The following is a 19,633-nucleotide window of genomic DNA, read 5'->3' on the forward strand; positions in this document are numbered from 1 at the left end:
AAGCACAGCACCATGCACGGGGAGTACATGAAATGAAATTTTAACAGGGCGGGGAGGGGAAGCAGGGCAAAGGCAGGGGCTGGAGAGATGACTCAATCAGTAAAATGTAAGGACTGAGTTCAAATCCCCAGCACCCACATACAAGCCAGTCATGGCTGCACATGTCTTTCTGTAAGCCCAGCACTGAGTGGGACTGAGGAAGATAAATGAATCTCCATGATTTTCTGGCTAGCCAGTCTGCCCAAACATCCACCCCAATCTAGGCGTGTTCCAGCTGGGAGAGACGCTCATTGTAAAATGACTGATACACCCTTGTTGGGCATGTCCTTGCCTGGGACAGTAAATACAGAAGTTGAAAATCCGAGCATTTGCTCAACAGCAGATCAAGTGCATTCTGGGAGGAGGCATTGCCAAAGCTAATGCCGCCTATATTTTGATCCTATTTTAAAATATAAGGTGGTGGGGCATGGTGGTATACGCTTTGAATCGCAGGACCCAAGAGGCAGAGGCAGAAGCAGGCAGATAGCTTGAGTTGGAGGCCAGCCTGGTCTACATAGTGACACCCTGTCTTGGGGTGGGGATGGAGGATAGTGCTGGTTAGGAAAGACAATGGATGAAGACATTCTAACGTCAACTTGTGGCCACCACACACATGTGGGCAAGTCTACCTGCATACATGCAACACACACACACACACACACACACACACACACACACACACACACACACACACAAGAAAACAGAGTGAAACTCTGAAAGCCTAGAGCAAGAACAAGCTACAGACAACTAATAAAGTCCTAATGCACAGTGTACAGAGCATTTGCGGAATGGGGTGTGGGACAGACTCCCCTACAGATGTTAGTTCCCTCTCCAAATTTGCTGTCAAGATCCTAACCCCCAAGGTGACAGCATTAGGAGGCAGACTCTTGGGGAGGCCATTAAGTGCAGTGAAATGCTGTGACCTTACAGAGGAAGTCCATCTCCTATCCACCACGTGAAGTCACAGCAGGAAGCTTCCTTCTACGGACCATGACCAGACACTAAATCTGTCAACACTTTATCTTGGGTTTCTCAGCCTCCAGACTTGAGAAATAAATTTCTGCCATGTGCATGCATCCTGGGATATGCTGTTCTGTTCCAGAAGCTCATGTGGGCTAAGGCAATGCCCAAGGCTACCATGCCTGAGAAACAGACCTGGGACAAGGGTTTGGAAGGAAGTCACTTATTTGCTTGTTGATCCCAGGAACACTGAAAAGGGAGTTCAAGAAAACCAAACAAGGGAAGAAGGCACCCTGGGAAGGTTCTCAACCGTCTGCCTCTCAGTGGACAGGGGACTCCATCTCACCAGGGACAACAGAGAATATGCCCCTGAGTTCCCCAGCTCCAGCAATGCAAAGAGGCTTCTGCAATTATCCTCAGCTATTGGTTGATACTGTCCCTGGGTACTGACACCCAACAGTCAACCTGCAGTGTCTCTCTCCATGATTCAAGTCTTAGGATGACTCCGAATAGACTAAAGGTGAGGAGCTGACAATACTTGCTGCAAACAGAATGAGGTGTCTGTGATCCTGAATAAATGTAAACATGTATCAAATGCTAAGTGGGAATTATAAGTTCAAGGCCACCATGGGCTACCTGATGAGTTCAAAGCTACCCTGGGTGACAGTATTGTGACCCTGTCTCAAAATGCAAAGCAAATGAAAACATAAGACACAGAGCCATCTAAATCATGGGCAACATCCCCAGGAAGAAACAAGTTATTCAAGGCCTTGCTCATTTTTCTGGACAATGTAACACTCTCCTGCTTTTAATCCTGCCCTACCTTAGCCTACTCTGACTTTTTTTTTTTCTTTCTTTTTTTTTTTTCCGAGACAGGGTTTCTCTGTATGGTCCTGGCTGTCCTGGAACTCACTCTGTAGACCAGGCTGGCCTCAAACTCAGAAATCTGCCTGCCTCTGCCTCCCAAGTGCTGGGATTGAGCCACATCTGGCTCTGACTTTTTTATTTAAAACAGAGTCTCTTGTTTCTAAGGTTAGCCCTGAACTTGTAGTATAGCCAAGTTTAGGCTTGAACTTCTAGTCCTCCTGCCTGCTTCTTCTAAGTACTGGGCATTAGAGGTAAAGGCCACTGCACCTGTTTTCTGCAGTGTTGGAAACTGAATTCAGGGCGTTATGGATGGTAGGCAGGCACACTACCGACTGAATTACATCCCCACCCAAGGCTAATCCATTCTTCATACTCAAATGATCCATAAATCAGGAAAGCCTGAGAGTGACACCTCACCCCTTGCTCACAATCCTGAGCAGGCTCTTGCTCTCTATTCAAGCCCCATGTGAGCCCACCCTCCCCTCCTCAGCATCTCCTCTGCTGTGTCTCCATTGCTACCACAGCCATGTCTCATGATGACCTCATCAACCTTGTTGTCTCAAAACCACATGGCTTGGTGGATGCTCTTCTTCCCACTGTGAGCCCTAGAGAGTCTCCCTTCCATCTTTATCTACCTAGGGAATGCTTGCTCACACAATAAATATTTGTTCAGGTCATGCTATGCACCAGGCCCGGGGAGACATAGTTGTCAATAGTCAGACCAGGATCCCCTGTACTCGGTGACAATTACTAGGATCTTAGGGGTAGAAACTAAAAGCAAATGGATAAGACAAGTTGCAAATGCAAAGAAACACAAATCACAGTGTTGTTGAACAGAGTAGTTATCATAGATGAGAAGTGCCAGAGGGATTTGGTTGGGTAGTCAGGGAGACCGCCTAAAATGGCGTGTGGGATGTCTGGGCTGAAGGACAAGAGATTGTCAGCAGGAAGCAGGGAGCACATTCTAGACACGGGTATAGTGCATGCAAAGGCTGTGAGATAGGAAGCAAGACCAGAGCAGACCTAGTTCGAGGAAAGATGTTGTGAAGGCAGGAACCACGTCATCATCGAGGACCTATGGCCATAGGCAGGATGCTGGGCTTGACCGTACCATCTTCAGTTCACTTGACACCTCCTGACCTCTGCAAAGGAAAGGGGGCAGTCTCTCTAGCATCCTTTTCTTGTCCCAGCTTTATGACCAAGGGTCCCAACGATTGGCTTTCCTTCAGGAATCCATCTTTGTCCTTGATGCTGAGTCTGTGGCATATCCTCAGAGTATTATTAACTGAACCTCTCAGTTAAATTAAGCAAAACTTCTATCAGAGTATACAGAACATGTACAAATTTTTCTCTTATACCACAATCACTAAGAACACGAGCTTTGAAGTCAGACATTGTGCAACCTGCAGACTACTGTCATGGGTAAACTATTTCCTCCCCCTTAGCCCAGCTCATCCTTGTCCTTACTACACAGTATTCTGGGAATTGCTTTGCAAAGCCTTTGATCATTTTCTTTCCACAAAGCAGAGCTGAATGTATAGCTTCTGCAAGGTTTGAGTCAGTCCTTCCAACACCCTGTGGGCACAAGCCCATCTCATTGCTTCTACTATACATACAAACCCATGGTTTACATGACAAGGATCCCAGCCACCGCGCCCCCTTCCTCAAAGCTTACCCTCAAACCCTAACACAGCAGGACAGAGGGTTCTAACTCAGAATTGAGATCCCTTCTCAGCAGTGACTGTCTTTCCTGTTTAAAACAAGGCTCTCGTCTCCTCCTTTCTCCTGGTCTATGGTTTCCAGAACTGCTCAGGGAACAAACTCATCTCGTTCCTTGTCATTGAATGTGTGGTAATTAGTAACAAAAGCCAAGAAAAGTGATTGTTAAACTGCTTTAAATATTGGGTCTGGTTCAGGTATCGTGGCATATGTTGCCCTTGATCACAGCATTTGGGAGGCAGGCAGAGGGTTCTCTGTGAGTTCACGGTCAACTTGAGTTCCAGGACAGCCATGACTACAAAGAAAGATTCTGTCACAGATATATATGAAAAATATGATATATGAAACTATTCATATATATGAAAATATATACAAAGGACCCAAGAGGAGGTTATGTAGCTCCTCTTACCTCTTTCTCTGAGTCGGACATAATGGTGAGCAGTACCGTGGGTCTATCAAGAGCACTGCCTGAAGGGAAGGAGGTATGAGCAGTTTCAGGGGCAGGAAGTAGCTGTGCACTGGAAGGCCCTAAGGGTGGAGTCAGAACCTGGAAAGTCAGCTTGGGTCCAAGTGTGGTTGACTGTCTCACCCACTGCCAGTAAGCTTCCTGCTGGTGGTAACATGTGGGGTTCTTCAGGTGGCTCAGAACCTATGAAATAAAAGATAAAAGGGAATGAGGAAGGCACAAAAAAGCCCAGAGAGGTAACTTCGAACCCCAGCCTGACCTTGAAGCCCTAGCTCGGTGGATAGAGTGCTGGCCTGCAACACCAGCACCACATAAACCAGGTATGGGTGATGCATGACTGTAATCCAAACCCAGAGAAGGTGGACTCAAGAGAATTCAAAGTTCAAGGCCCTTCTCATCTACATAGCTGCTTTGAGGTCAACCTAGGCTAAAATGAGACTCTGTCTCAACAACAACAACATCTTACTTGACTCCAAGAGCAGGAAGTCCCATGTTCTAGCTGAGATGAGAAGGGCTTCATTACCCAGGAACCATGGGTCCTAAACCTTCGTTAGCCTAGAGCCATATGTCACAGAAGCTGATAGTCACAGCTTCCTCCTGGGAGACTCAGAACCTAAAGAAGGTCAAGAAATTTATTATCCTCCCAACAAACAGTGTATTTTTCCACCTTAGTAAGAACCAAAAGATTTTGTTCCAACCCGGCACAAAAGAGGCTCATTTGTAAGAATGTAGCATCTTTGGGATTATCTTGCCTCCAGCATAAAAAATACTAAGAAAAAAAAAACAAAACAAAACAACCCAATAGCCTCCTCCCAGTCATGGCCCACAACATCTTTCCCCCTCCTCTGTAATTACCCTGTGTGCTACCCCAGCCTACAAACAGTGCAATTTGCCTTTGCACTTAAGAAAGTCTCTTGAAGCAAGCACAAAAGAAATAGCTTTTCAGAACCCACGCCCACAGTGTCCAGCCCCTAGTCTCCAGCTTTTCAGAGAAAATATATCCCTTAAACATTGTGCCGTGGCAGGGGGTGGGGGTGGGGGTCTCTCCTAGCACCGGAAGTAGTATTTCTGGCAGCCATAGGGGAGAGCAGAGGCACACCTGCCTTGTGCCTACCCAAGCTGGTGCCCAGGTAAGGCGGGCCTCAGAGAGCAGGAAGTAGGGCCAGGAGGCAGATCCTAACAAGCCCACCTGTCGGAAACAAACGAGGTGACTGGGTTCTTCACAAGACCATGATGTGCTATTAAAGCACAGACCAAACATGGTGATGATGAAGAAAGGAGGCTCTGGTGTAAGGATGGAGAAGGGAGGGTAGGTTCTGAAGAACAAAGAGAAGGAGCACAGAGGAAGGAGGGGACCAAGGGGGAACAGGAGCCATTCTCCATAAATGACACTTAAGTTTTCTTGGTTGCTTTGTTTTTGGTTGGAGGAAGGGGAGGTTTTAGGGCCTTCTTTGAGATATGTTCTTGCTATGTAACCCAGTGTGGACTTGACTCAAGATCCTCCTGCCTCGGCCTCCCAAAGGCTGGGATTACAGGTGTGTGCCACTATACCTAGCTCCATATTAATTTTGTAAAATTTATTTATGTATCTATTTATCAATGATCATAACTTATAAAAGTCAGGAGACAAGTTAGTGACATTAAGTTCTCATATTCTACCATGTAGGTCCCAGGGTCAGACACAGGTTATCGAGTATGTCAGAGGCACCCTCTGGACCCTATCATTGGCCCTAATATTGCTTTTTAAATGTGTGGCTAAGAAAATGATACACACATGCAAGTACACACACACACACAAGTACAGATTGGTGTACCCGTGTGCATGCATGCACACATACACACACATGCACAGACATATGCACACGCATGCACACACAAGTATACATGCACCAACACACATGTACACATATGCACATGCTTGCATGCAATCCCCACATATCTCAAGAGGCCAGTATTTTATGTGCTGACTGTAGATCAAGGTCATTTCTCTCCTGAGACCCTGGAGACATCAGAGAGAAGAAGAAAACAGTCTCCCTGTTTGACAGGAGTCAGTGAAGAGAAATTCCCTGGCCTTGTGTGTTTCACTCTGCAGGCCCTGCCTTGGGCAGGGCTTGGGAGGCAGAAAGTAGAAACATGAAGGGTGGAAGCTGAAGACCCATCAGCACCCAAGGACCATATCGTACCTCTTGGGAGAGGCTCAGCAGTCCCCATGTAGGAAAATCAACACTGTTACACCCCAGGGAAAGATCCCAGACCTCAGCCACACTTCAGGTGATGGGAGGCCAGGAAGAGGTGCAGGGAAGGGCAGTGCTAGAGAAACAACATCGGTGTTGAAGGAGAGAAAGGGAAGGGGACAGAGGACACAATGTTCATGGTTTCCTGTAACAGCTGTTTATTTTAGTTAAGTTTCTAGTGCTGTCTTGTTTTGTTTTTGTTTTTGTTTTTGTCTGAAACAGGGTTTGTGGTGGTTTGAATATGCTTGGCCCACAGAGTGGCACTATTTGGAGATGTGACCTTGTTACAGTAGGTGTGACCTTGTTGGAGAAAGTATGTCACTGTGAGGTTGGGCTTTGAGACCCACCTCCTAGCCACGTGGGAGTCAGTCTTCTCTTGTTTTCCTTTGGATCAAGATGTAGAACTCTCAGCTCTTCCTGCTCCATGCCTGCCTGCACCCTGCCTGGCTCCCACCTTGTTGATAATGGGCTGAAGCTCTGAACCTGCAAGCCAGCTCTAATTAAATGTTGTCTTTTTAAGAGTTGCCTTGGTTGTGGTGTCTCTTCACAACATGTAGTAAAACCCCAAGACAGGGTTTCTCTGTGTAGCCCTGGCTGTCCTGAAACTCACTCTGTAGACAAGGCTGGCCTGGAACTCACAGTGATCTGCCTCCTTCTGCCTTCTGAATATGCTGGGATTAAAGAGAGGTGGTGGCCCGTGCCTTTGACTCCAAAACTCAGGAGGCAGAGGCAGGAGGATCTCTAGTTCAAGGCCAACCTGGTCTGTAGAATGGGTTCTAGTATAGTCAGGGGTATACAGAGAAACCCTGTCTCAAACACACACAAATAAATAAGTAAAAAATAAACAAACAAAAACAAACTGACTCAGGAGACAGGAGGATACACCAGGTCTATCATATAAAAATTCTGTCTCAACAAACAACAAAATATAAGCAGAAGAAAAGAGATGCCTGGATTTTTACCACTAACTAGCTAACTAGTGAGTCACCACTACCAATCTGTCTCCTGAATCCTGAGTACTGTCATTAGAGGCACGTGTCACCATTAGAGGTGGTGTTCTGAAGACTCTGTGCCCTGAGAAGACTCTGTGCCCTGAGTGCTGAATGACAGGTGTTTGCCACCAGGTTCTACTTCTATTGCTGTCTTAAAACAGCACAACAACAACAACTGGTGAGGAAAGAATTTACTTCAGTTTACAGTTGTAGTCCACCATAAAGATAAGTCAGGACAGTAACAGGAACCTGGAGGCAGGAGCTGATGAAAAGGCCATGGAGGAATGCTGCTTGCTGGCTTTCTCCCCATAGCTTGCTCAGCCTCTTTCTTAGACAACCCAGGGCCAACTACACAGGGATAACACCACCCACCTACAACAGGCTGGGGCCTCCCACATCAGTTATTAATCAGGGCCAATGTGGTAGGGGCATTTTCTCAACTGATCGTCCTCTTTCCAAATGACCCCAGTTGCGTCAAGGTCACAGAAAACAAAGGACAGAGAGGAAGAGTGACTGACAGCGCAGCAAGATGCTGCAAAGCACATGCCACAGCGGTAGTGCTGGCCTTCTCTGTCTCTATTATTCTGGAAACGACAAGAGAAGGAAGGATAGTGACCACAATGACAGTGACCCAGAGTCCCACCATCAGGAAGCTGCTTAGCAGCCTGCCTGAAGTAGAAGGGGCTGGGTTCACAGCACATGGTTTAGTTGGTTTGAACCCATGGTACCCCCAAAAGCCAGCACCCCAACAACAGAATGGTCACACCTGCATGACCAGGACTGCTCTGTATGCCTTTAGACTTGTTTTTTTCAGTCATGGGGATTGAAACTGGGGTTTTAATGTGTATGAAAAGCACTTTGCTGCGGAGCTGCAGTGATAGCCCTCGGAGTCCTTTCTACCCCCACAGAGTCCTTCTTACCCCCACAGTGATAGCCCTCGGAGTCCTTTCTATCCCTACAGAGTCCTTCTTACTCCCACAATGACAGCCCTCGGAGTCCTTTCTACCACAAGTCCCCTTCTCTCTTAACTTATCAACTATAATATCACTTTTTGTTGTTTTGTGACTTTAGTGGACACTTAGAATCACTAAAAACCTTTTCTCTTTGTTTCTTCCTCTTCTTCTTTCTTCTTCTTCTTTCTTCTTCTTCTTCTCCTCCTCCTTCTCCTCCTCCTTCTCTCTCTCTCTCTCTCTCTCTCTCTCTCTCTCTCTCCCTCTCCCTCTCCCTCTCCCTCTCCCTCTCCCTCTCCCTCTCCCTCTCCCTCTCCCTCCCTCCCTCCCTCCCTCCCTCCCTCCCTCCCTCCCTCCCTCTCATTTCTTTAGACAGAGTTTTACTATGTAGCCCTTGGATGGCCTAGAACTCACTCTGTAGACCAGACTAACCTCAGACTCACAGAGAGCCACCTGCTTCTGCCTCCTATCAAGATTAAAAATATGTACTATCATGCCCACCTCCTCAGAAACATCTTTAACGCATAGGCTCCGTTCAAGCACGTGCTACTCCTTCACATTGGAACCTCGTGGCAGACTCCTTCCCCCTTCCAGCTTTCTATGTGCCTGTCATCAAACACTTTGCTCCTCCTTGCTGTAAACACCATAATCCACTATGGTTTTAAGCAAGGGCATGACATAAGATTTGCCTTGTTAAAACCCACCATGGCTCTGCATGCATCTCAGGCTTGGGCAAGAACCCAAGCAAGACAAGTTGCTCATAGACCAGGGGCAGTTCTCAGGAAACAGTTGCCACCGGGATTTGGTCACCAGCTGTGGACAGTGATGGGGAGAAAGGTTACACACGTGAGATGCTGGCAGATAGGAAAGCTATTTGTTCCCATATGGTTTCCTGGACAAGAAGGCTTTGGGCAGAGTAAATAATGAGCTCACGTGGAGCACGGTAACATGGAGCATGGTGACATGGAGCACAGTGAATTTCATAAGCTTCTTCCATGTGTCAGTCTTTGTGGTAATCTACACAGAACAGCCAGAAGGAGAGTAGGAAGCCAGGCCTGATGGAAGAGAACTTCCAAGGGAGTGTGGCCTAGGAAGTAAGCCAGGTAGGAATAGAGGAGACAGAGAGATGTAGGCACCTGGACAGGAGGGTAAGAAGAGAGATGAGAATTTTCCAATTTTGACAAGTTGGCTTTTGAAATAAGACCTAATGATTCTTTGTGTTCCCAGAGACTGAACCACCAAGTAAAGAGCATACAAGGGCTGGACCCAACCCCGCCCCCCCCCACACACACACATGTGGCAGATGTGCAGCTTGGTCTTCATGCGGATCCCCTGACAACTGGAATGGTGACTTACCCAACTCTGTTGCCTGCCTGTGGATCCTGGTCCCCTAAATAGGTTGCTTGGTCTGGCCTCAGTGGGAGAGGATGTGCCTAGTGCTGCAGTGGCTTGAGATGTCAGGGTAGGTTAATACCCAGGGGGGAACCTCTCTCTTCTCAGAGGTGAATGGGAGGGGTGGTAGGAACAGGCTGTGGGAAGGGGGCACTGGGAAAAGGGGGGCTGCAATAGGGAAGTAAAATAAATAAATAAATAAATAAATAAATAAACCACAAAGCTGGCTGAGGAGGAAGGAAGGGGTGGGAGGAGTTGAAGAGTAGACTATGATCAAAGTATATTGTAGGAAATTCTAAAGGAATTAATAAAATATTAAAAATAAAGAGAGAGATGAGGATAGGAAAATCCCAAGTCTTTGGGAATACTGATTCCCTTGGGAAACCATCTTGGTAGCATAGAGGGGAGCCGAGAATAGAAGAGTCTGGTGGGTGAACAGGAAGCCCGCAGAGGCAACACCTTTGAGGTAGGCACTGGAGGTTATATTTAATGCCTCATCCCCCATGACAGAGAAGTTCACACATTTGAGGTAGGTTGGATAGAGCCTGGAAGAGGAGGGTGCAGGGTGCCTCCATCTCCCTAGTGAATGGGGTTATTTCTCAGTGGCTTCAAGTGTCTTCAAGACAGTACCTCTCATGGTAACATGTGCCTTTAATCTCTGTACTGTGAACTCAGGAGACAACTGGGCAGTGGTGGTGCACGCCTTTAATCCCAGCACTCAGGAAGCAGAGGGAGGAGCTGATCTCTGAGTTCAAGGCCAGCCTGGTCTACAGAGTGAGTTCCAGGACAGCCAGGGCTACACAGAGAACCCTGTCTTAGAAAACCAAAATAATACATACATACATACATACATACATACATACATACATACATACGTAGCAAACAAACAAACGAACTCCAGAGACAGGTAGGAGGATCTACCAGGAGGATGTCTAACATATCAAGACTCTGTCTCAACAGACAACAAAATATAAACAGAGAAAAAGGAGATGTCCAGATCTTTATCTCTAACTAGCTAAGTGACCTGAGTTACGTAAGCCTCCTCAAGCCTTGACTTCCTCACCTTTGAAATCCTGTTTCTATTTTGTTTCTGTCAGAACCAGCTGAAATCCAAACCTCAAGTGACAGCTCATGCTGGTGAGGAGGTGAAGCAAGGGGAACTCCTCCATTGCTGGTGGGAGGTGAAGCAAGGGAGCACTCCTCCATTGCTGGTGGGAGGTGAAGCAAGGGAGCACTCCTCCATTGCTGGTGGGAGTGCAAACTTGTACAGCTACTTTGGAAATCAGCTTGGTGGTTTCTCAGAAAATTGGCAATAGATCCATCTCAAGACCCATCTATACCACTCCTGGGCAAATATCCCAAAGATGCTCTACCATACCACAAGGGAAGTTGCTCAACTATATTCATAGCAGCTTTATTAGTAATAGCCAGAAACTGGAAATAACCCAGATGTCCTTCGGTCAAAGAACAGAAGATGTGGTACATCTACACAATGGAATATTACTCAGCTATTAAAAATAGTGCCATCATGAAATTGGCAGGAGAAAATGGATGGAACTAGAAAAGACCATCCTGTATGAGGTTTCCCAGACCCAGAAAGACAAACATGGTGTGTACTCACATAAAGTAAAGGATGTTACAATTCTTAGACCCAAAGATGCTAAGTGACAAGAAGGTCTCAAGGGGGACTCATGAATCTCACTGAGAAGGAGAAATAGAATAGATATCTTGGGTAGATGAGGGGTTGGGGGAAGAGGACTGGACAGGGAAGGGGTGGGGATAAGAACAGGAGGAATCAGGTGGGATGGGACAGAGATAAAGAATACTGGGAGAGACAACTGGACTGGGGGAGGGGCATCTCTGGGTGAGCTAGAAACCTAGAGAAATGGAAAATCCCAGGAATCATATAGGGGTGACTCTAGCTAAGACTCCTAGCGATGGGGGATAGCCATACCCCGAAAGGGCCATCTCTGGTAACCAGGCAAGACTTCCAGTGAAGGGATTGGAACACCAGCCAAGCCACAAAGCCCTCAGCGTACAATTTTCTCTGTTTACAAGATGTGCAAGGGTAAAGATGGAGCAGAAATTGATAGAATAGCCAACCAATGACTGACTCAGCTTGAGATCCATACCATGAGAGAGAGCCTACCTCTGACATTGTTCATGATACTCTGCTGTACTTGCAGATGTGAGCCTAACATAACTGTCATCTGAGAGGCTTCACCTAGCAAGTGACGAAAACAGATGCAGAGTCCCACAGCCAAACAGTAGGTTCAGCTTGGGGAATCCTGTTTTGGAGGGGAAGGAAGGATTGTAGGAGCCAGAGGGGTCAAGGAAACCCCAAGAAAACCTGCAAAATCAACCAACCTGAGCCCATAGGGCCTCATAGAGACTGAACCACCAACCGGAGCATGCCGGGAACTGATCTAGGCCCTCTGCACGTTTGTATATGTAACAGTTGTGTAGCTTGGTCCTCATGTGGGACTCCTAACAAGAAACAGGGGCTGTCTCTGACTCTTTTCCCTGCCTTTGGAACTCTTTCCTCCTACTGGGCTGCCTCTTCTAGCCTCAGTAGATGTACCTAGTCTTGCTGCAACTTGACTGAGGCCTCCCCTTTTCTGAAGAGATGGGGAAGAGGAGTGGAGGAGTTGGGGAGGACTAGGAGGAGAGGAGGGGGGGAAAACTATAATCAGGATATAATGTAAATAAATAAATAAATTTTAAAAATAAAAAAATTAAACCCACTCCTACACTTATTATAGTGAATAAATGAGTTGAGATTAAAACAGCTGTGACAACCTACTTTTGAAACTTTCTTATTCTATCCTTACAACTGAGCTGTTTCAAACAGGTGATAAATTCCAGTCTTTATCCTACCTTGGTAGGAACAGGAGACAACACAACTCTAATGTACTTTCTCCCGGAATTGTTTTCTTGGTACACGTGAGTCTCTGTAATAGAGTCAAGAGTGTTTGTATTCAATAAGTCATCACCATTGTAATGTTTTCAAGCTCTGCCCAGACTTAATCTCCCCAATATGCAATAAGGTAGGCTCTGCTTAGAATGGCCATCATTTTACAAGTGAGGAGCCAAGACAATAACTTGTCTCAAATCACACACCCCACTCACATGCCCCCAAAGCTTGTGTTCCTAAACACTCAGTTGTCTCGTCTCCAATAGCTTCAGGTCTAAGTCCAGCAGTGGGGAAATGAGAATCATGGCAGGAGAGTCCTAAACAAGTCTTCCTTGTCCCAAGTTCACACATTTGGCCCTGGATTTGTGGTGTTCTGAATCATTGAACTCAATGAGGATGCATGTGTTTGGAGCTACCCACCAAGCCTGCCTGCCTCTCAATGACAAGTGAAACCTTTACTGTCCTTGATCCTGTCTCTTAAATGACTCTAAGATAGGAGAGAAGAATAGGGTCATTGTAATGGGAGCTATCTTGGGGGAGGGGGACAAAACACAGGTGGTATAAAAACAAGGAGAGCCCATGCATGTAGTATATAGACATGCTTGCAGGCAAAACACCCACACATTGAGAAAACAGGGAAAGAATCCAGGGGCAGGGAGGTGGAGTTTGAGCATAGTGTGGTCATAGGGGAGACAAGGAAGAGAGAAGGTTAACCCAAGTGAAGGGTATGTAAAACAAACAAACAAACAAACAAACAAACAAACAATGTGGTAACGTGCTACTTTGTAGGCAATGAAAGATATAGGTTAAAAATGTGTGAGAGAGGTCTGGAGAGATGGCTCAGAGGTTAAGAGCACTGACTATTCTTCCAGAGGTCCTGAGTTCAATTTCCAACAAACACATAGTGGCTCACAACCATCTGTAAAGGGTTCTGATGCCCTCTTCTGATGTGTCTGAAGACAACTATGGTGTACTCATATGCATAAAATAAATAAACAAATCTTTTTTAAAATCTGTGTGCATGAGAGACAGAGGGGGGAGAAGAAGAAGAGGAAGAAGAAGGAGGAGGAAGAGGAGGAGGAGGAGGAGGAGAAGAAGAAATGGACAGGTCAAGGAGAAGAGAGAGATATCCTACAGGTAGGGTTGGACAATACTGTCTTTAAATTTCATGGGTATTGAACAAAAACTCCCAATGTCAAATGTACCTCCTGTGAGCTGTTAGTTCAGAGAAGACCCAAAGACTCACAAAATAATACAAATTTTTGCCATTCCTCTTGTTTGCCCAAGCCCTGTTGCTGAAGACACCACACATTTTAGTTGCAATATACAGAAAATTTAAGCTGGAACTGAATGGACGTTTCTTCCTTGCTGGCTAGCTTTCCCAGTGCTAAAGGGTGCTACACAGGCTGCTGGGGGAAACAAGGCAACCCAGGGTCTGACTCAGCTATTAACCCTACACACTACAATAGCAACCCCCAAGATGTGCCCACAGTACAATAATGGCATGGCTGTTGTGAGGGTAACCAACTGTTCTCTGTTTGGATTCGGTGGCCTGCTCTGTAGGAGAAAGTTCACTTATGGTAATGTAATATGAGCCCAGTTAAAAGGGTCTTAGGCTCTAGGAGAGAATTCTACTGCTGTTGTTTAGCTAAATTAATAACACCAAGCTGCCACCGAAATATTCTTTTTATACTCATTGACAAGTGCTTTTCTTTATAATGAATGGCAATGAATTAGGAGATCCAAAGAATAATGTGATAGGCGAGCATAGTGGTGCACGCCTTTAATCCCAGCACTCAGGAAGCAGAGGCAGGAGGATGTCTGGGAGTTCAAGGCCACCCTGTCTACATAGTGAGTTCCAGGACAGTCAGGGCTCTATAGAGAGATAATAATAATAATAATAATAATAATAATGATGATGATGATGATGATGATGATGATGATGTGACAGTTAAATGCTCAGCCTTGAGTGGGGCATCTGTATCATTCCCTCTGGGGTTAAGGGAGCACTAAGGAAGAGAGGGAGAGAAGAATATAAGGGTCAGAAAGTAGGCAGTAGGGCTGTGTGGTGGCTGTCTTCTGGGTATGACTCCGCCATTCAAGCAATCATCATCTCTTCCTGGCTTCAGCTAGCTTCCGGCAATAGTCTGCAGAAGACTGAGCCTGCTCGTAGTCAGTCATGGAGTAAGGAGGGGGACTCTTAGGCCTCTGCTCCTTTCTACTTAGTAGACTACTGACTACTGAAAGGTTCTGTGGGAAAGGGTAGTGTGGTGGTTTGAATAATAATGGCCCTCAGAGGATCATAGATTGGAAGACTTGGTCACCAGGGAATGGCACTATTAGAAAGTGTGGCCTTTTGGGGGTAGGTGTGACCTTGTTGGGGTAGGTGTGACTTTGGTGGGGTAGGTGTGACCTTGGTGGGGTGGGTGTGACTTTGTTGAGGTGGGTGTGGCTTTGTTGGGGTAAATATGCCTTGTGGGGTAGGTGTGGCCTTGGTGGAGGGAGTTTATCACTGGTGATAGGGTTTGAGGTTTCAAATGCTCAAGCCAAGTCCAGTCTCCTCTCTCTGTCTCTCTTTCTCTGTCTCACTCTCTCTCTTCCCTCCCTCCCTTTCTCCCTTCTTCTCTCCCTCCCTCCCTCCTTCCCTCCCTGCTGCCTGCTAATCCAGATGTAGAACTCTCAGCTACCTCTCCAGCACATCTGCCCACACCTGCTTCCTGCCATGGCCATAATGGACTAAACCTCTGAACCTGTGAGCCAGCCCAAAGTGAAATGTTTTTCTTTATAAGGGTTGACATGGTGTCTCTGCACAGCAAAAGAAACCCTAAGACAGGTAGTTACTGTCTTCAGTTGTATACCCACAGTAGGGTTCAATATAGCCACGGATCACCCTGGTTAAGCTCAGAAAGTCACAAAATAAAGCAAAAGAATGAGAAGGGAGGAAAAAGACTAGGAAGAGAAGAGAGGAAAGGGCAGCAGAAACGAGAACGGATTATATACATGTATGAAATTGTTCAAGAACAAGCTTAGTGAGGGTTTCCCAAGCAAAGATGAGAGATGCTGGGGCCGTCGGGGCTAAGCCTAGACTGCCGACCTCACTTTCCGTCTCTGCCAAGGGACACCCCAAAGCCACCACAGGCTTAGCATCAATCCACTTTTGGAAGGAATGCCCGTCTCCAAAGAAAGCCACCCCTACTATTACAAACTGCAGAGATGGGGAACCACCAGCGTGTGGTGTTGGCATCTTTAACGGTGTCTTTGGGATTAAGCATTGGTCACCCCAAGAAAGGCCAGGTCACAATCTCATTCCGAACTCTCAACAACTTGGGGGGGGGGCCTTTGATAACCCTCCTAACTCAAACATGTGATTCTGGGGGAGGCCATTCAAGGGTTTTCCCCCCTGTTGGGCTCACTTAAAGAAAGTTGAGCCCCGCACAAATAAATTTCCCAGCTACACCTACTGCTTGGCCTTGTTTCTTATTTCCTTGGAATCCTTGACTGACTCTGCTTTGTTCTCTCCTGTAGGGATTACAGAATTCTCCACTAGAAGAGATCATGAGGAAAATTGGGGCCAAGCTTCATATCTGACAGGTAACAAAGATTTCCCAACAAAAAACAAAGATTTCCCAACAAAATGATCGAGAACCATCAAGGCCAGCTGCCTGGCCCCAACCTGTCCTCTGCACCACACTGCCCTCTCCTGGACACATATGGAAACAACCACTGGGAGGCATTTGATTTGTGGGAGTCTTGCCTAATGAAGGCTTCCTTGGGGACTAGTCATAAGTGTTGTCTCCAAGCTGTCTCTCTGCAGACTTCCCTCCCTCCTGTACTCCTTCTTGCTTACTGGAACCCCAGTTTCCCTCTCTGAAGTATGAGAAGAAGATAAACGACGCCGGAAGCTGGTAAGAAAGAACACAGAGGCCAGGTTGGGCTGAGGGAGGACCTGCCTGTGCCTGAACTCTTAGCTAGAAGACGCCCCCTCCACACCCCCCACCAACAACAGTGCAACAAGAAAACCCAAAGCTCTTTGATGTATGAAGCTCTGACATCACAGGCCTTAAAAGAGTCCCGCAAAGCTCAAAGCTTCCATTCTTCAGGGTAACAATTTCCATGTATTCATCTCAGAAACTGCAAGGATCAAAAACAAAAAACAAAAAAAACAAAAAAAAAAACAAAACAAAACAAAAAAAAACAAAACAAAACAAAAAAACCTCCCAGTGCCTTCAGGAGCCAGAGACCTAAATGGGTTAAGAGATCAGTGAGAGTGAGTGGGTGGGAGCCATGGACTCTAGAGGCGACAGTTTGCTACAAGCTTTGTTTCCCCAGCTCCCAGCATTCCCAGCACTGTGGCCAATTGTTACGTCCCAAGTGGAAAGATTTGAAAGTACTTCAAACCTTACACCAACGCCATGAAGTAAGTAGGTGTCGCCGGCTTCACATCCATTTGTTAAGTGGGGAGACCCAGGCATAGAATACAAGAAGTGTTTCCACGGGCAGACAGATTGGTAGGGGTGTGGCTGGAGTTTGAACACAGAACCCAATTTCCTAACTGCCAATATGGGGTACACAGGATGAGCTTGAAGGCTCGGATCCCGGGTGCATTTTAGGAAACAAATTTTTTATCAGAGACAACCCATTCCCCTGGCCAATCCCCTGAGCTGTACAACATGTGTCCCACCCAGGGTGTGACATTTAACACATGCACAATTTGAGAGGTTATCACCGAATACTAATATCCCAATTTGGCTTACCGGTCTAAAAGTCTCTCTGCCTGACCTTCCAGGCTAGATGGATTGGGGAAGAAGAAAGCTCCTTAGAGCCAATGTTCCAAAGATTCATATGAACAGACCTCTTCATCATTAGGTTCTCAAAGGGAACTAATTAGGGGTGTGTGTGTGTGTGTGTGTGTGTGTGTGTGTGTGTGTGTGTGTGTGCTGTAAAGGTGTTTATAGCACAGAAAAGTGCACGTGTAGGTCTCTTCAAATAGTAGCCTTGGGGCTGTATGTAATGATGCCCTAGCTCACACCAGAGTTTAAATCATACCATTCCTGTGATCCCAGGATCAGACACTAGATGGCACCACATTCTCCCCTGATGCTGAACCACATACCTCCTAACAGAAAAAATTCAGTAGCTTGAGCAGCCTTGGATTTTTTTCCTGATGGGTCTGTACCATCTCAAGGTGAAGAGACTTCGTCCACTTCATATCAATAAGTAAGGGGGTGCTGTGTGTCAGTCTCTGGTGGGAACAGAGGCTTGGTTCAGACAAAAGCCACTCACCTCCCCCCACCCCCAGGGATACGGCCAATCTCTACCCCTCCTCCTCACCTATACAGCCCTCCTCCATTCTCCCCAACCCTCCAGCCCTCCTCCCCAGCCCTCCTCCATTCTCCCCAACCCTCCAGCCCTCCTCCCCAGCCCTCCTCCATCCTCCCCAGCCCTCCTCCATTCTCCCCAGCCCTCCAGCCCTCCTCCATCCTCCCCAGCCCTCCTCCATTCTCCCCAGCCCTCCAGCCCTCCTCCATCCTCCCCAGCCCTCCTCCATTCTCCCCAGCCCTCCAGCCCTCCTCCCCAGTCCTACCCTCAGGAAGTTCCCCAAGAATCAGGACAGGCTACAGAGTCAAGGAGAGTTGAAGGTGAGAAAGACTGTGGAGCTCAGAAAAGGGGCAAGTTACCCAGAGCAGCACAGCCTGTCAGACCAGCACCCTCATCCAGTGTCCTCCATCCTGACCTTATAATTCTACCTCGGAACTCCTCTCCCCATGAGAGCCAATTAAGAAAATGAGAGGTTGGAACTTTCTAAATATCGGTGTTTCTAAGACTGACTCCATGCGAGCACATGGCCTAAGACAGGGGAAGCTGCACCCAGTGTGCAACCATCACTTTCCACAGAACATGACCAAGTACCCCAGCACAGGTGGCTCTGCCCTCACCACAGGCCCATTGCCCAATCGGCCTTGCTCAGGGTGTCAGGAACCAACACGCTCGCCTGGCACAGCCTAGAGGAAGTGCCACACCTTTTGCAGCAGCTCTGATCCTTCACTTGCTGCCCGGCGCTTCCAATCGTTACTTAGGCTGGCACGGGGCCAAGACAAGTAACCAGGGAGGAGGAACAAGGCCCTGTCTTGTCTCCTGAACCAGTTGGTCTGAGCAGTTTGGGTGAACAACTTCCTCTCTCTGAGGCTGTCTCCCCATCTGGGGAAAAAAAAAAGACGAAGGTTTAATTTGAGCCCCTTTAATCTTTACTATGCAAGGCCTGTTTGTTGCATGGTCTGTCCCTATCAGAATTATTCACGTTGATTGATCGTGATTACAGGCCCACAGGGACTGGTGGTGAGTCGGTTATCATGGGCTTTCTGATTTACACTATCGTATGTCTGATGCGTGAGTTTTCTCCCTGTGTTTCTTCTCCTTACAAAAAGTGACCATAGGGCCAACTGTCTTGATATGCTCCTTTGATCCCAGGACCAGTCTGAGGCAGGAGAATACTGTTAGTTCAAGACCAGCCTGAGGCTGCATAGTAAGATCCTGCAACACCACACACACACACACACACACACACACACACACAATCACACACACACACAATCACACACCCTTTAACTGGGAAATTTCCCTCACATACAAAAAGGGTCATGGAGTTAATTAAGGGCTGGAGAGATGGCTCGGCTGCTCGGCTGTTAGGAACACTTGCTGCTCTTGCAGAGGACCCAGGTTCCATTGCCAGCACCTATGTTGGACAGGTCACAACTATCCACAGCTCCAATTCCAGGGAATCTGACACCTTATTCGGACCTCTGAAGGCCTGGACATGTGTCAGATGCACACAGACACACACACACACGTAGAGCTCCAAGTAAGCTCAGCCTGCTTTCTTATAGAGCTCTAAGTAAATACAAGTGTTCTTTGCTTAGCACAGCACAGTTAGACACTGATGTACTCACTAACTGAAAAATACATAGGTGAATAGAGTTTTGCTTTCAGTCTTCCATTTTTATAGCACATCATTGGGAGGGGGGGACTTGGTTCACCACTTACTATGACCAGGAAATGTTCTGAACAAAGTACTTAGCCTCCTTGGAGCCTTCACCTATCAA

At 47.0% G+C, this 19,633-nt stretch overlaps 1 long non-coding RNA gene and 1 pseudogene across 3 annotated transcripts; both read right to left on the reverse strand.

Moving 5' to 3' along the window:
• Positions 1 to 1,852: 1,852 nt before the first annotated feature.
• On the reverse strand, positions 1,853 to 19,627 carry Gm34405. 3 transcript variants are annotated; one of them, XR_380642.4, is made up of 4 exons: positions 18,281 to 19,627; positions 17,647 to 17,775; positions 3,995 to 4,234; positions 1,853 to 3,008 (listed from the first exon to the last, which is right to left on the reverse strand). It is a non-coding gene; the product is annotated as a predicted gene, 34405 (long non-coding RNA). The 3 variants fall into 3 exon arrangements; XR_380641.4 differs by having other exon boundaries at positions 18,268 to 19,627; XR_871913.2 differs by lacking the exons at positions 17,647 to 17,775; positions 18,281 to 19,627 and adding an exon at positions 4,518 to 4,674.
• Gm18251 (predicted gene, 18251) lies at positions 3,992 to 4,522 on the reverse strand (annotated as a pseudogene).
• Positions 19,628 to 19,633: the final 6 nt, after the last annotated feature.

Source organism: Mus musculus, chromosome 10 (genome assembly GCF_000001635.26).
Source record: "Mus musculus strain C57BL/6J chromosome 10, GRCm38.p6 C57BL/6J".
NCBI classification, from domain to species: Eukaryota; Metazoa; Chordata; class Mammalia; order Rodentia; family Muridae; genus Mus; species Mus musculus.